The following is a 15,484-nucleotide window of genomic DNA, read 5'->3' on the forward strand; positions in this document are numbered from 1 at the left end:
TCTCATTGAGATATTTCATGTTTCCTTCTATTTTATCAGTCTTTTGACTTTGTTTTATTTGTTCTTGTTGTCTTGAGAGATCATTGGTTTCTAAATGTTCGATTCTAGCCTTTAAGGACTGGTTTTCGGCTTTAATGTTTTGGTTTTCGGCTTTAATGTTTTGGTTTTCGGCTTTAATGTTTTGGTTTTCGGCTATAATTTTTTGGTTTTCCTTTTCAATCTGGTCATTTTTGGTCTTCAGTTGACTTGTCTCACTTTCCAATTGCGAAATTCTGCCTTTTAAACTGTTATTTTCTTGCCATATTTCTTCCATTTTCCTCAGCATTTCATTTTTAAACTCTTCCATAGCTTGTGACCAGCTTTCATTTTTGGGGGGAGGTTTGGATTTTTGTTTTCCCTCCTCTGTTGTCTGGATTTTCTCTGTGTAGAAGTTGTCCAGTGTTCCAGAGTTTCTCTTGATAGTCTTTTTCTTCTGGACTTCCTTATTGCTGGCCATTGTTAGCCCCGCCCCTTTTCAGCTTTGTCTTTGCACTCAGGATCTGCCTGGGCCTTGCAAGCTCCTGGGGGCTCCTGTCTCCTTGTCCTCGGGGTCAGGCCTCCTGGTAGTTCCCGGTCTGCCCCTCTGCCCAAGGTTCCTTTAGCAGTCTTTGGGGCTGCTTCCACTGCCACGCTCTGGTCCACACGGTGTCCTCACTGGAGATCCAAGCCTGGGCTGGAGATAGTTATTCAAGCCTAGGGCACTGCCTTTGTCTGCGCAGATGCTCTTAGGGCACTGCCTTCACCCCTGCAGAAGGTAGTGAAAGTCCGTAGGCTGGAGATCTTTATTCGCACCTGAGGCGATGCCTTCTGCGCTTGGGAGAGGTCGTGTTTTAGAGGCCTTTGTCCTGGCCTGAGGCGGTGCCTTCACCCATGTGGACGCTGGGGAAAGTCCATGTGTGCCCCCAGCCACCTGGAGTCCCTTGTCTTGCTGCACACAGGTATAAGCCCCGGGGCTGCCAGTGATTATCTGGTTGCCCCAGTCCTGTTTTTCACATTTGTGCGTTGGCGTTGTGCCGAGGTGTGCGGTGTGGGGGGTGGGGGAGGGGCTTCTTCCTCTCGAGTTTTAGTGAGAGCTGTTTCACCCCTTTATAGCGTGGAAATGCCCCGATTCTGCGTACCTTCAATGCTGCGCCCTGTTGTGGGGTTTCTTTGTTCTTCTGGACTTGTTTTTATTTCCCCTTGAGGAGTTCTGTATGCTTCGGTCAGAAGAGATCGAGCAGCTGTTCCTTCCTCTGCTGCCATCTTAACCAGAAGTCTCTGAAAAACTTAAAGTCAGTTTTGTAGAAAATACCCACGTGGAGAGCTTGTGTGGGTGGCTAAATTAGGTCTTTAGAGAAACACGTGGAAGGCTAGAAATAGGGAGAAAGTGGAATATACTACCAAAGTCTTTAGCAGCAGAAATGAAGCAGTCTCTGGAGAACGAGATCTCGGCAAAGGCAGCAACCAGGCGGGCCTCTCTGTTGGGGCTCGGGGTTGTAGTGGAAGGTCAGCACTAGCAGCATCAGCAGCAAGAAAAATGGTGCGGAGATCACAGGGACTGGAATGCTGGCAGGCTTGTAGCACGGCAGGAATGGAGATCAACGGCAGAGACACACTGGCTGGGCTCTGGCATTTTAGTTTAAAGCCAAAAGCCCGAATCGGCTAGCCTGACCTCCCCCCCTAGGTGGTTTGGGCTGGACTGGCTGGCTGAGTCCCTCCGGAGGCAAAAACATGCTCTTGCTTTTAGCAAAAGCATGGCAAGGAAAGTCACTTTCCTTTTTTAAAAAAGTGCTCAAAAGAGCTGAGCCAGACGGCCAAAAGGCAGGCATGGCTATCTTTTCTGAAAGGCTATCTGGAAAATTGAAAATTCGATTTCCAAACTTCTGGTTGCCATAATTATTAGGATAAAAAATGCTGGTATAAAATGCTGGTATAAATATATATATTAGTATTTTAATTAAAGCCATGCTCATTAGATAAAGTTATTAGACCACGTGCTTATAAGAATTTAAAACTGCCACCCCAGCCATTATTGTTACCTCTCTTCCTGAGTCTGCTGGCCAAGAGGCCACTCCCCCCTAACCCAGGAGATTTAAACTCTTCTCTGCGTGGAGACATAGGCGTCCCCACGCCCAAAGAACCGGAAACGGAAACCCGTTGGACCACAGGAAATGTACTTTGACAATTTCCATGTGTCCATAGAAAATATATATACTTTTGGATGACATCTCCCAAATTTCACTTTTACAGTGCTAAAGGATCTTGGCTGAGACCTCAGGCAGCTTCCCCTCTGAATTGTCACGTGGGCAAGTTAGGCTGACTTCCTTGGGCCTACCTTGGTGTTTTCTAGACTCTCTACTTCAAGTAGGTTTCTTGCCTCTCTAATTTCTAAGGCCTTGTGGCTAGTAGCCTAATTTAATTAATCTTTTAATTCTCACTCGGTCCAGACCTCGCTGGTCCGGACCAGAGTTTTTCTCTTTCTCTCTTCTTACCTTCAACCTTCCTAATTGTAAATAAACTATCATAAAACTGATCCTGGCTTGGGTCGGTTTTATGGAATCAATCTAGATCTCATTGATTCCTGGTGACCACACCTTAAATATATATCTATATAATATCTCATTTCTACATATTACAGGAGGGAGGAAGTGCTCCCATTTGGCTGCTGGGAAGAAGACAGATGATGTGAAAAATGTCATCAGGCACAATGGAGAGGACAAGGGGAGCAACTCCACCCAAGTCCCTCTGCCTTTCTAGTAACAAATTCTGGCAGGGGAGGTAGGGAGAGTGGCCACATGCCCATAGAGAGTGTTCTGCGTGCCATCTTTGGCACCCGTGCCATAGGCTCACCATCAGTGGTTTAGGGAATAATAGAAAAAGAGCCTATAGGCAACATTGCCTCCTTCTTCCTTTGCTCTGGGTCCAAGCCCCTCTCCTCTCCTTTTTTTTTTTAAACCCTTACCTTTTGTCTTAAAATCAATGCTAAGTATGAACAGAAGAGAGGTAGGCAATTAGGGTTAAGTGACTTGCCCAGGGTGGCAAAGGTAAAAAATGTATGAAGTCAAATTTGAATTCAGGCCTGGTTCTCTATCCACTGAGTCACCTAGCTATGCCTCTAAGTCCCTTTTGAGGAGTGCCACAAACTGACATTCCACTGTTATAAGAGATAATAGCAGCTGTCATTTATAAGATATTTTTAAGGTTTGCACAGAACTTTACATACATTCTCTCATTTGATCATCACAATAATTCAATAAAATAAGTGCTATTATTTTCCTATTTTACAGTTGTAGAAACCAGGATTCAGAGGAGTTAAATGACTTGTCTCAGATCTCCCTGCCTCCAAATCCACAACACTATACTGCCTAGTTAGCTTATTATTCATGAAGGAATCTTTCCATAATAATCTACTTCTCTGCTTAATATGCCCATGGATATGATAGGGAACACAGTATCTCATAATGGTGTCTATTTCATTGTTGGACAGTTGTTATTGATAGGGCATTCTTGAATTTAATTTGAAGAAAATCTAAAGTATAGACTGAACTATTCCATTTAATGAGATCAGCTTTGACTCCCAAGTGAAGGTTTTCAGTCTAATGCCATGCACTCAGTCATTAAATATTACTTCATTTAAATTATCATAATTATAATAAAAAATGGAATTTCTGGTAACCCCATTCTTAAATACTCTTAACTTCATTTTCCCCTGCCAATCTCTGGCCTCAAATACAGTCCCTATTCCTAAGACTAAAGATAATGTTCACAGTCAAGACAAAGGCAAAATAGACAGTGCATGAGTAAAAACAATACTATAATTACCAAATCTCATTTGGAACTGAGGAAATTTGTAAGTAGATTAATTCTTACTGCTGTTAACAAAATATCTGTTAATATATTTGTATCTGGGTAGCATGATTCTAGTTTTTTTCTAGTGAATGCTGCTGCTAACATTCTTAAGACAAGGGCCCCCTCTACTGTCACAAATCTAAATTGGGTACACAATTTTACCGTAATTAGAATGAAAGAAATGTCTATGTAATTTGAATTCAACATTTCCCAAGCCCATTAAGCACCTCTGAATTTTCTGGTTGAACTTTGCTTGAAAACTGAACTAAAAGTCTGCTTTAAAAAAAGAGGCGGGGGGCGGGGGGAGGGGGGGAGCCAATGGCATGAATATAGGAATGTGTATGTGTGTGTGTGTGTGTGTGTGTGTGTGTGTGTACATAATTGACTCTGTTTTATGGAAACCCCAAATCTACCTTTGTCCCTAGGGAACTTGCCTTCAGGGAACTTCCTGACTGACCTTTGTCTTAAACTGAATGATAGACCATTAAGCACCCATAATAGGAGGGATACAAATACTTGAACCTCAGGTACCCTTTCTTTTGTCTTCTTAGCCTCCTCTTAGGCCACTCCCTGGTACCCCAGCCTAGGAATACAGCCTATTTCCCAAGGCTCCTTGTAACCAAATCAGTGTGTTTTCTGTCCCTTCATTCCCCAGTGTATATAGCAAACCTATGGCACGTAGAACACTCTCTTTGGGCATGTGGGCGGCCTCCCCCACCACCACCAAGTTTGTTACTAGAAAGGCAGAGGGCAGAGCTGCTCCCCTCCTCCTCTCTACTGTGCCTGATGACACCCCAATGGGCTAAGACAGGGTCTAAGGCACTTGGCCAGGGTGGGGCGGGGCCTGACACTCTGTCTCTAAAAGGTTCACCATCACTGGTATATGGGATCCCAAATTCTTCAGTTCATTGGAAAATACCCTTTTGAGGTACGTTTTCCTGGAGACAGTGTTCCCAGAGCCCCAGACCATGTTCCTGTGTAGTATCTTGTGCTTGACTCTGTAGTGGCAGATAGAGTATTATCTTTCTTATCCTGATTAAAGATTTGTTCTTTCTAACTACTTTGGTGGTTTTGTGTTTTTCAAAGTTAATTTATTTGGAGGCCTCAGTGAGATATGAAGTTGTTGCTGCCTAAGCCAGTGACTCAAGATGTGTGGTGCTCACAAGAACCCACTGAATGCCAGTCCAGACTTAACTTATCAGATTGGTTGGGTAAACAAACTCTTGACAATGAATTCATGGATTTGGGAAGAGTCTTTAATCAGAAGTTAGTTGAACATGGGCAGTCACAGAAATGTGTCTACTCCAGCAAATCCTGTGGAGGGGATTGCTGATGGGAATGTCCTCATATTATGGACCAGGCCTGAAGGTATTTAGACTGGAGGTGTTGAGATAATTGATAAAAGTTGCCTAACTCTGACCCTAAGCATTTCTTTTGGCCAAAAATGGAGTCCAATTCAGTTTGTTTGGTTTTGTGTATAGAAGAAGGGATGGAATGGTCCAGATTAAAGATGAAATAGCAGTACAAAAGAATCTGTTTTGATAGTTGGCTGAAGTTTTTAATAGAAATAAAGCTGGAGTGTTAGAGCTTAGGTTATTAAACCTCAACTTATTTAATCAAAGTTTTGGACCAGTTAAAATGAAGGAAAGTTCCTCGTGACATGAAATGCTACAACTTAAGGATTTTTTACAATGATTGTAAATTTTTTGTGAAAAAGTTTCTTATAGAAGCTTGAGAACTTAAGTTCTGGATTTGTTCTGGATTCTGTCTATATTGTATTTCTAATGTATTTTTTAAATGAAGATTTCTCTATAATAACCTTAAATGCTTACAGTTTAAATGTTAGCCAATAATGTCTGAAGTTGTACTAACTGTGTTATTTCCTCCAAAAGCTGAAAATACAGGAACTTGTGATCTGGCTGTCAGAATCTCCAGCAGGATTCAAAGGAAAGTCCAGGACTCATAACTTTAATGTTTTAGTAGTTTCCTTACAATTTTTGATATGGTGACTATGGAAAATATTGTATATTGATAGCAGTTAATTTTTTAATGATACTAGTAATGATGACATTGGGGCACAGGGTCCCCTGGACACCCCAAGACTCTAGAGAAATCCTAGGTCAAAGATGCTATGAGGAATTTCCCAATCTTGCATGCATGCTGTGCTGGCTGAAGAAAGCCTGCTATAATTCAACCAAAGAGATGACTGAATAAACAAAAGCCCCTTGTTTTGGATGCATTTACACTAGTTTAATGATAGGGGTCTTAGCACAGAGATATACCTTCTGTTTGCACTTCAAACATCACTAGGTTCCTCAAGATAGGCAACTCACCCACCTTTATGATCAGGATATCTGTGCTTCTGCCTCAAACTCCAAAGCATCTCACTATTTCACCAAATGTCCCTTGTTTATAACCCTTGCTTGTCCCCCTCCCTACCTTTCTTTCTAAGTCAAATAGACCCTGTTCCTTAAGGTATAAAAATCCTGGAACCCTTCTCTTCAAGGAGGCAGAATTTGACCTGGAACTGTCCCCTGAGAGGCAGTTCCTATCTGCGCCTGCCTCCCAGCAATTCAACTCAATAAATTTCTCTATTTTTAAAGATATTCATCAGATTCTGTTCATTCTTTGAAAGAGAGTACCTCCCAAACCAGAACCAGATTAATATCAAGCTCTTTCTGTTGTGTGCAGATGCAAAGCATGGAATCCCTGCAAAGGTACAGGGATAGCCTCACCCAGAATTCCAGGGGAACCCCCTGGAGAACTTTGGGTGAGGGGCAGTTGAGAAGGGTTGGAGACAGTTAATTTGGTGGGAGTGGATGTGAGCAGACACTCTGCTTGCTATTCCTGACTTGGGGGTTCTCCTGAGGTGGCCATTGTAGCATAAGCCAGTGGTTTCTACTCATAGGGTTAGCCTGTTTGTTATTACTATTCTTCATTAATATAATTATATAATTACTTAGTGATTAGAGAGTAAGCTAGCTATCTAACAGTTGAGGACAGAGAAGATCTTAAACTGACAGCCAACAGGATTCAAACTAGATGTTCAGACTGAGTTGTGAGTATCTTTCCCAAATAATTATCAGGCCCAGATTTGAAGATAAAGGTTATATTAAGTAATAACAAGGAAAACTAGAAAGGGTAAATGAGGGTATTAGGATAAAGAGAGGAAACCCTGAACTGCTAAGTAGATGCTGCCCTTCCCCCACCCCACAAGAGGGGATGAAGCACTTAACTGAAACTGGCTCTCTTGCTATTGATAAATATCTTACTCTCTAATCACTAAGTAATTATATAATTATATTAATGAAGAATAGTAATAACAAACAGGCTAACCCTATGAGTAGAAACCACTGGCTTATGCTACAATTACCACCTCAGGAGAACCCCCAAGTCAGGAGTAGCAAGCAGAGTGTCTGCTTACATCCACTCCCACCAAATTAACTGTCTCCAACCCTTCTCAACTGCCCCTCACCCAAAGTTCTCCAGGGGGTTCCCCTGGAATTCTGGGTGAGGCTATCCCTGTACCTTTGCAGGGATTCCATGCTTTGCATCTGCACACAACATTCCACAATAATGAAATACATTTTTATTCTAGATATTAACTATTTTGAATGATATAATTCCACATTTTTTGTTGGGCTATTACTTATTCTGTCTAGAGAACATAAGGACTTTTCTGATTAACATGAGGGTGTTCTGGAGTTAGAGTTTGGTAAACTGCAGACCTGATTTGTTATTGCAAATGGACAAGAAATATTTGGGGAAATACTTTGTAATTAATAAAGACCCTGAGTGTTTTAATTGAACAGTCCAAGCTTCTCTTCAAAGCTGGCTTCTGCCTTAGGCCAAAAGAGAGATGTTTGGAATATAACTGATTCAAAGGCAATCTTTTCTTGGAGCCACTGGTGAGAGGTAAGAAAAGGTAAGAAAAAAAGGGGCAGATGGACAGCCATTGTAATTTAAGTACTCTATTCTGATTTAAAGGTAATCTTAAGCTTGTCCTTAATAATTCTGTTAAGTCTTTTTGTTTTGTGGGAATCCTTATGGATTCTGCTTTTCTGAAAAGAAAAGGCCACCCCTTGCGGCCTAATTTTTTTAGTTTTTAATGTAAAGTTCCAGAGAGTAACCATTTCGTAGAAAATTTCTTTGTCTTTAAAGATTATTAAACCTTTTTTTCTTTTTTTCCCCTTTTTTTTTAAACCCTTAACTTCTGTGTATTGGCTCATAGGTGGTAGAGTGGTAAGAGTGGGCAATGGGGGTCAAGTGACTTGCCCAGGGTCACACAGTTGGGAAGTGTCTGAGGCCAGATTTGACCCGAGGACCTCCCATCTCCAGGCTTGACTCTCAATCCACTGAGCTATCCAGCTGCCCCCGAGATTATTAAACCTTGATGACTGCCTTTTTATCTCTTCCTCTTTAAGTCTGGAAGATCGATTCCATTTGTAGTGGATGGCCAAACTGACCCTTGCCCAAACCTATAGGCTGTGTGTGTATGTTAGATAAGACCCCTTGCAAGCTGAAGTGTGTACTCTAGATAAGACCTTGTATACAACCCATCCAAGGGGCCCCTGCGCAAGCCGATAGACCATAGACCATGCCCTTTGCGTGATAAACACCTTTTGCTCTAAGTTTGCTGTGAACTATATAAAGAGTGTTGGGAATTTACTCGAGGGGGGGGAGACCACTCTTTCGGTCTCTTCCCCCATGTGTGAACGTGTGTAGCTTAATAAAGCCCTGCTCTCTGTGCACTTTGCATCATCTGTCTTGTTTCCTTGGGCTCACCCAAAAAGGACCCTAACATATGGGGGCTCGTCCTCTTGGGAATACGCCCTAGGAATGGCAGACGGAGAGTGGAAGCCACCCTGAGTGAGCCTGGGAACTCGATTGGCTGGAATCCCGGAACCAGTATCTGGAGGTGAGGATTACCTGTGTGATTGGATGTGTGTCTGCTGAGTGACTGGGTGCCTTGATGGCAAGGAAAAACAGCCCACGCTGTGCATATGGGTAGCAGGGCGTCTGCCTGGCCGGGATTATACGGCCGCCTATGCCTAAGCACCTTGGTCCATCTCCAGCAAGAGGTGAATACCTAACCCAAGAGGGGTTGATTGACACTGGCTGTTCTCCTTGACCTGTTTCTGAGTCCGGACCGGAAATTATCACGGTTCTGTTCCTCCAAAAGGAGAACAGTTGAGAAATCGGGGAAGCGAGTGCCTATACCTTTTCCCTACCCCTCCTCTCCGTCCCCTCCTTCCCTTCCCCCCTTCCTGCTCAGGTTCGGTTCCGGCCAAATTTAGCTGTGTCACGGGTTTGAGTCCCGTGAGTCGCGAGTTGCTTCCTTTGCTCCCTGGCCGAAGGGTCTTGGGGATAAAGAGATTCAAGTCCTTTGAGTTAGCCCCACCTGCGGCCGGGAGTGCGCAGGAGTTTTTCTGCAGGTGGAAGCCTCGTGAGACTACAGGTTCAAGCCTGTGGTGCGCAGATTCGAGTCCTGCGGGCGGAAAAGCGGTGAAACCGCCAGAGTAGAAAGAGGTTCGAGTCCTCTTGAGTGTGAGATTAGACACCGAGGACTGACTGAGGGATGCCTTACTCAGTCCTGGGTGGATGAGGGACCTCTGGCCTGGCTGGCCCTGGCCTTTTGGGGCTCCCCGTTCCCTTCGGAAGGCTCAACTGGAGGTTGCTCCCCACAGATTTTTTTTGACACCACGCGGTCTCTTCTTCTTGATCCTTCTTTCCTCTGTCATTCTTCTCTCTATCTTCTTGGCCACCCTACCACAAGAGAAATGGGTAACTCTCCTAGCTACCCTATTGACCTGGTTCTCCAACACTTTGGGGATTTTAAGTCCCGCGCAGTGGACCTAGGGCTGGAGGTCCACAAAGGGAAACTCCAAGCCCTTTGTAACAAGAGAACACTCGTATTCTAGCTGCAGCCCTCCGTCGGCAGCCGGGGCAATCAGAGCCAGATCCCCAACCCAAAGGCACTTGTTTTGACTGCGGGCACCCGGGCCATTGGCAGAGGGATTGCCTCCACAGGGTGCCCTCTTGCGGACCCAGGAGGAGATTTCCTCCCCCACCCCCGCTGGCTAGCCACCCAGGACGACAGACCCTAACCTTTGCTGAAAGGGATTGAGGGGGACGGGTCTCAGGCCCCCTCCCTGAGGCCTGGGTAACAGCTTGCATTGAGGGGACTCCCATTCCCCTGCTGGTGGACACGGGGGCAGAACACTCAGTCCTCCAACATCCCCTGGGCAAGACTTCCTCCAAATTTTCCGTGGTCCAGGGAGTGGCGGGTTCTCGCAAATACCCCTGGACCACTAAACGAACTGTGAATCTGGGGACCCATGCGGTCTCCCACTCCTTCCTAGTCATTCCTGATAGCCCTGCCCCTCTCCTGGGTAGAGATCTTTTGCATAAATTAGGCGCTTGCATACAGTTTCACCAAGACTCAGTGGCCTTGACTGATGCCAAAGGGATTCCTCTCACCGTGCTCACAGTGAGCCTTCAGGATGAGCACTGATTGTTCTCTGACCCCATTCCTGTGGACATTCCATCCCATGTTAAACCTTGGGTGGCGGCTCACCCGGGGGTGTGGGCAGAGCTTTCGGGGGTTGGCTTGGCAATCCGCCAAGCCCAGGTCATGATCCCCCTCAAGTCCGGGACCACGCCCATCCGGGTCAGGCAATACCCAATGCCCCTAGCGGCCAGGAGAGGGATTCAACCCCATATCGACCGCCTTCTGAAGGCCAGAATCCTGGTTCCATGCAAATCACCTTGGAACACTCCTCTCTTGCTGGTAAAGAAACCTGGGTGGAATGACTATCAGCTGGTCCAAGACCTGAGGGAGGTGAACAAAAGGATCGAGGACATCCATCCCACAGTCCCCAATCCTTACACACTGCTTAGCAATCTCCATCCTTCCCTTATATGGTACACCACTTTGGACTTGAAGGACGCTTTCTTTACCCTCCCGCTTGCACCCATTAGCCAACCCATCTTTGCCTTTGAGTGGCACACCCCTGGGTCCCCAACTGTCTCCCTAACCTGGACTACACTCCCCCAGGGACTGAAACTCAGCCCAAGCCTCTTCAGCGATACTCTGGCTCGGGATCTGGAGGAGTTCCACACTGCACGTCCTGAAGTGACCCTCCTGCAGTACGTCGATGACCTCCTCATCGCCTCCCCCTCCGAAGATTCCTGTAAAGATGCTACTCGAGCACTTCTGACCTGCCTTCAGGAATCGGGGTATCGTGTCAGCACGAAGAAAGCGTGCATTGCCCGCACGGAAGTAATATTTTTAGGCTATCGCTTGAAAGACGGTTCTTGATGGCTCACTGGGGCCATGACCCAGACCGTCTTGACAATTCCTACCCCATCATCACCTAGGCAGGTCTGAGAGTTTCTCGGGACGGTGGGTTACTGTCGGTTGTGGATCCCTAATTTCACTGAAATCGCGAAGCCCCTCTATTTAGGGGCTAGGGAGTCCAAGGCTTGGTCATGGACAACAGACATGGACTTGGCCTTTCAGGAACTGCGCACCTCCTTGCTGAGAGCCCCGGCCTTGGCCCTGCCCGATCCCGAAAAGGCATTTTTGCTCTTCGTGGATGAAAAACATGGAGTAGCAAAGGGAGTCCTCACCCAAAAGTTGGGACCCTGGGACAGGCTAGTGGCATATTTGTCCAAAAGGATGGACCCTGTGGCAGCGGGGTGGCCAGCATGCCTCTGCATTATTGCCTCTGTAACTCTCTTAGTCAAGGACGCAGACAAGCTCACCCATGGCCAAGCACTGACCATTGCCACCTCTCATGCCATTGAGAGTGTCCTTCGGCAACCACCAGTCAGATGGCTCTCACACTCTAGGCTGACACACTATCAGTCCCTGCTCCTCAATGAACCGCGACTCACTTTTAAGGTGATCTCAGCCCTCAATCCTGCCACCCTGCTCCCTATAGGGGACCCAACAGCATCCCACTCTTGTCAGGACATTTTAGTGGAAGCTACCTCAGCAAGACCTGACCTCAAGGACACCCCAGTCCCAAACCCCGGCCTCATCTACTTCACTGATGGTAGCAGTTTCATCACCCCCTCGGGGGCCAGAGCAGCAGGGGCGGCAGTAGTTGACCAGTCAGGTTCCATTGTTTGGGCAGCCCAACTTCCTGAAGGAACCTCAGCCCAGCAGGCTGAATTGATTGTTCTGGAAGCAGCCCTTAGGGTGGCGAAAGGGAAGGGAGTGAATATCTACACAGACAGCCACTATGCATTTGCCTCCCTGCATGTTCATGCTCCCATGTACCGTGAGCGAGGATACATAACCTCCACAGGGAAGCCAGTTGCCCACCTAGAACATATTCAGGGGCTCCTGGATGCAGTCTGGGAACCCCACCTGGTGGCCGTCATCCACACACCAGGCCATCAGAAGGGCAATTCCCACCCAGCACTGGGGAATAGGTGGGCGGATGAAGCGGCTCGGGAAGCAGCAACTCATGCCTCCATACGGAGATCTGGCCCACAGGTGCTTACCCTTGCATCCCCTCCCCAAGGTCTCCTGCTCCCGGCCCCTCAGAGCCACCCCAATACTCGGAAAAAGACCGAATATGGGTCACTAAACAGGAAGGTGAGCCCTTAGCCAGCTACGAGTCGGTTTCCTAAGACCGCCGGGGCAACATACTCCTGCCCCATGTGGCAGGCTATCTGCTGGCTACTCACCTCCACCATCTTACCCACCTCGGTGCTGACAAACTTCAGGAGATTCTAAGGAAGGGGAGGATTCGATTCTGGGGCATGACCTCCTTTCTTGAGGAACTCACCCGCAAATGCACTACCTGCCAAGCAGTGCGGCCAGCCAACCCCACCCCCGCTCTGGGGGCCCGGTTAAGGGGAATAAGACCCTGTGAACACTGGGAACTCGACTTCACTGAGGTAAAGCCAGGTAAATTTGGGTTCCGGTACCTTCTGCTTATCTTGGAGTTTTGAAGGGAGGGTTGGGCGTGGGGCTAGCAACCCCACCCTGTAAAAACTACACTGCTAAAGAAACTGCAACCTAAAGTAGGGGTAGCTGGGCTAGCTCAGTGGATTGAGAGCCAGGCCTAGAGAGGAAAAGGTCCTAGGTTCAAGTCCGGGCTCAGACACTTCCCAGCTGGGTGACCCTGAGCGACTGTGTGTCCCATTGCCTACTGGTTGTGGCCCTATGCTCCTTGAATGGAGTCCCAGGATAAATAAAAATAATAATAACCTTCTGCTTATGGTAGACACATTCACACGATGGCCAGAAGCCTTTCCTACCAAGGCTGAAACAGCACAGGTAGTAGCCAAACATCTCCTAGAAGACCATCCCTCGCTATGGCCTCCCCACCTCCTTGGGGTCGGATAATGGACCAGCCTTCATTAGCCACACTGTCCGGCTGCTGGTAAAGGGCCTAGGGGTAACTTGGAAGCACCATTGCGAATATAGACCTCAGAGTTCAGGGCAGGTAGAGAGGATGAATGGGACCCTAAAAGAGTTTCTTACTAAACTCACCCTGGAGATTGGCAAGGACTGGGTGACCCTCCTTCCCCTCGCTCTTTTTAAAGCCCGAAATACCCCGGGCCAGCTATCCCTTACCCCCTATGAGATCCTTTATGGCTCCTTACCCCCTATTCTATCATCCTTTCCCTCCACCAAAAAAACACCCCCCCCCATCTGCGAGATTTTGTTCTTTCTCTTTCCCAGGTGCATGCCGAATTGTGGCCACGTCTTCAAGTCCGGTTCCAACCACCACCCCACGAGCCTCACCAATTTAAGCCAGGTGACTGGGTCTGGGCTAAGAGACAACGGAAGGAAACCTTGCAACCCAGGTGGAAAGGGCCACACGTTGTCCTGCTGACCACTCCATCCGCAGTAAAGGTGGACGGTATTGGCCCCTGGATCCATCATTCTCACGTCAGGCCAGCCACAGCTCCAAACCCAGGGTGGGAGGTTAAGGCCCATCTGAATAACCCTTTGAAGCTGACACTGAGCAAATCCTAATGGCTAACCCCTCCCAGCCCCTTTCCCCCATCCTTTTGGCAATGGTGGTACTGAACAGTGATCTGTGCGCTGGGACCCCCTTTTTGTGGTGTGAGAGAGGTGACACTCTTGTACTCATCCGTGGCTCTTCAACTTGTCCCCCACCCACGACGACCCTGAGCACATCGAGGACACCCACTCCAGCCGACCATGCCACAGAACCAGTAACCAGCACCAGTGATGGTGCCATCCTAACCTCCACGACTGCCGCCAACACCACCTTGACCCCTGAGGTTTCTACCTCAGCCAAAGCCCTTTCCCCAACCAATGCCCCTTCACTGGCCCGGATTCCGCGAAGTTTATCCACACCAATTGCCGGCAGCCCGCACCAGCCACGGAAATGGATATTAACCAGCGGACAGTCTACATGACCGGTGAAAGAGACAAGCACCGCAGGGTCTCCCTCCTTTATCGTGTATCCCTGTGACTTGGCCGATACCTCCCCCTGCCGTTGTGACACGGCCCAACGCGCCAGTGCAGACTGCTATACTCGAACAGGGACTGACTATGACCCTAGGACCCGACAATACTATGCCTGCCCGGCTTCGAACCCCGGGAAGCCTTACTGTAACTCACCTGGCCAGTACTATTGCTCCTCCTGGGGTTGTGAAACCCTGGCCACTAACTGGCGGACACAAGAACCCGACCGATATTTGCAAATGAAAAGACATAGTGATGGCCAGAACCTCAACCTCACAGTACTACGGCCCGAAGATGTTGGATGGCTGTCCGGTGGGGAATTAGGCAGTATATGTCAGGAGCGGATGAAGGAGATTTCTTTCACATCCAAAAGTTACCTATAGTGACCGCCCCTGCAATATTCCTGGGGCCCAACCAAGCCCTGAAGCCCCCGAAACCCCAGCCGTCCCCCAAGCCTAAGACCACCACTACTCTTGCTCCGACGACAACTCTTGCTCCGACTGTCAACAATCCAGCTAGTGTCCCAACCCCCACTGCAACCGCCATAGCTAAGACAGCTACAGTCCCCGGACCTGCAGCCCCAGACCAAGCATTCCTACACCTGAACACTTACGCCTACTAGAGGCGGCCTTTGCAACACTCAACTTCTCCGCCCCTAATCTGACCACCAGCTGCTGGCTGTGCCTCGTGGCATCGCCCCCTTACCTTGAAGCTTTTGCTATCAATGGCACCCTCCCTACCACCTACAATGCCCAACAATTGCCTTGCAATTGGACTGAGACAGGTACGCGCCTGACTGTTCCCTTAGTGGGAGGGAAGGGTACTTGTATCCTCCGGAATTCATCTGCAATCTCCACTGCTGAGGTTGAGACATGGGCGAAACAAGCCCCGAACTGCAATAGCATCACTACCTTCAATGGCACTACAGGTACTAAGTATGTGACCTCTCCCAATGGGACCCGGTTCTTGTGCTCAGTGACAGGGCTGCAACCTTGCATATCCTCGGCAGGGCCCAGGGAGATTTGCCACTTAGTAGCTGTCACCCCGCGAGTTACCGTGCGGTCACATCCGGCCTTCATGGCCTTGTGGGAAAGACCTCGGATCCTTAGGGAAAAGAGGGAGCCTGGAACCATTGAATTAACCATTGCCGCCCTTCTG

The sequence above is a fragment of the Gracilinanus agilis genome, chromosome 2 (genome assembly GCF_016433145.1).
Source record: "Gracilinanus agilis isolate LMUSP501 chromosome 2, AgileGrace, whole genome shotgun sequence".
In the NCBI taxonomy this organism is placed as follows: domain Eukaryota; kingdom Metazoa; phylum Chordata; class Mammalia; order Didelphimorphia; family Didelphidae; genus Gracilinanus; species Gracilinanus agilis.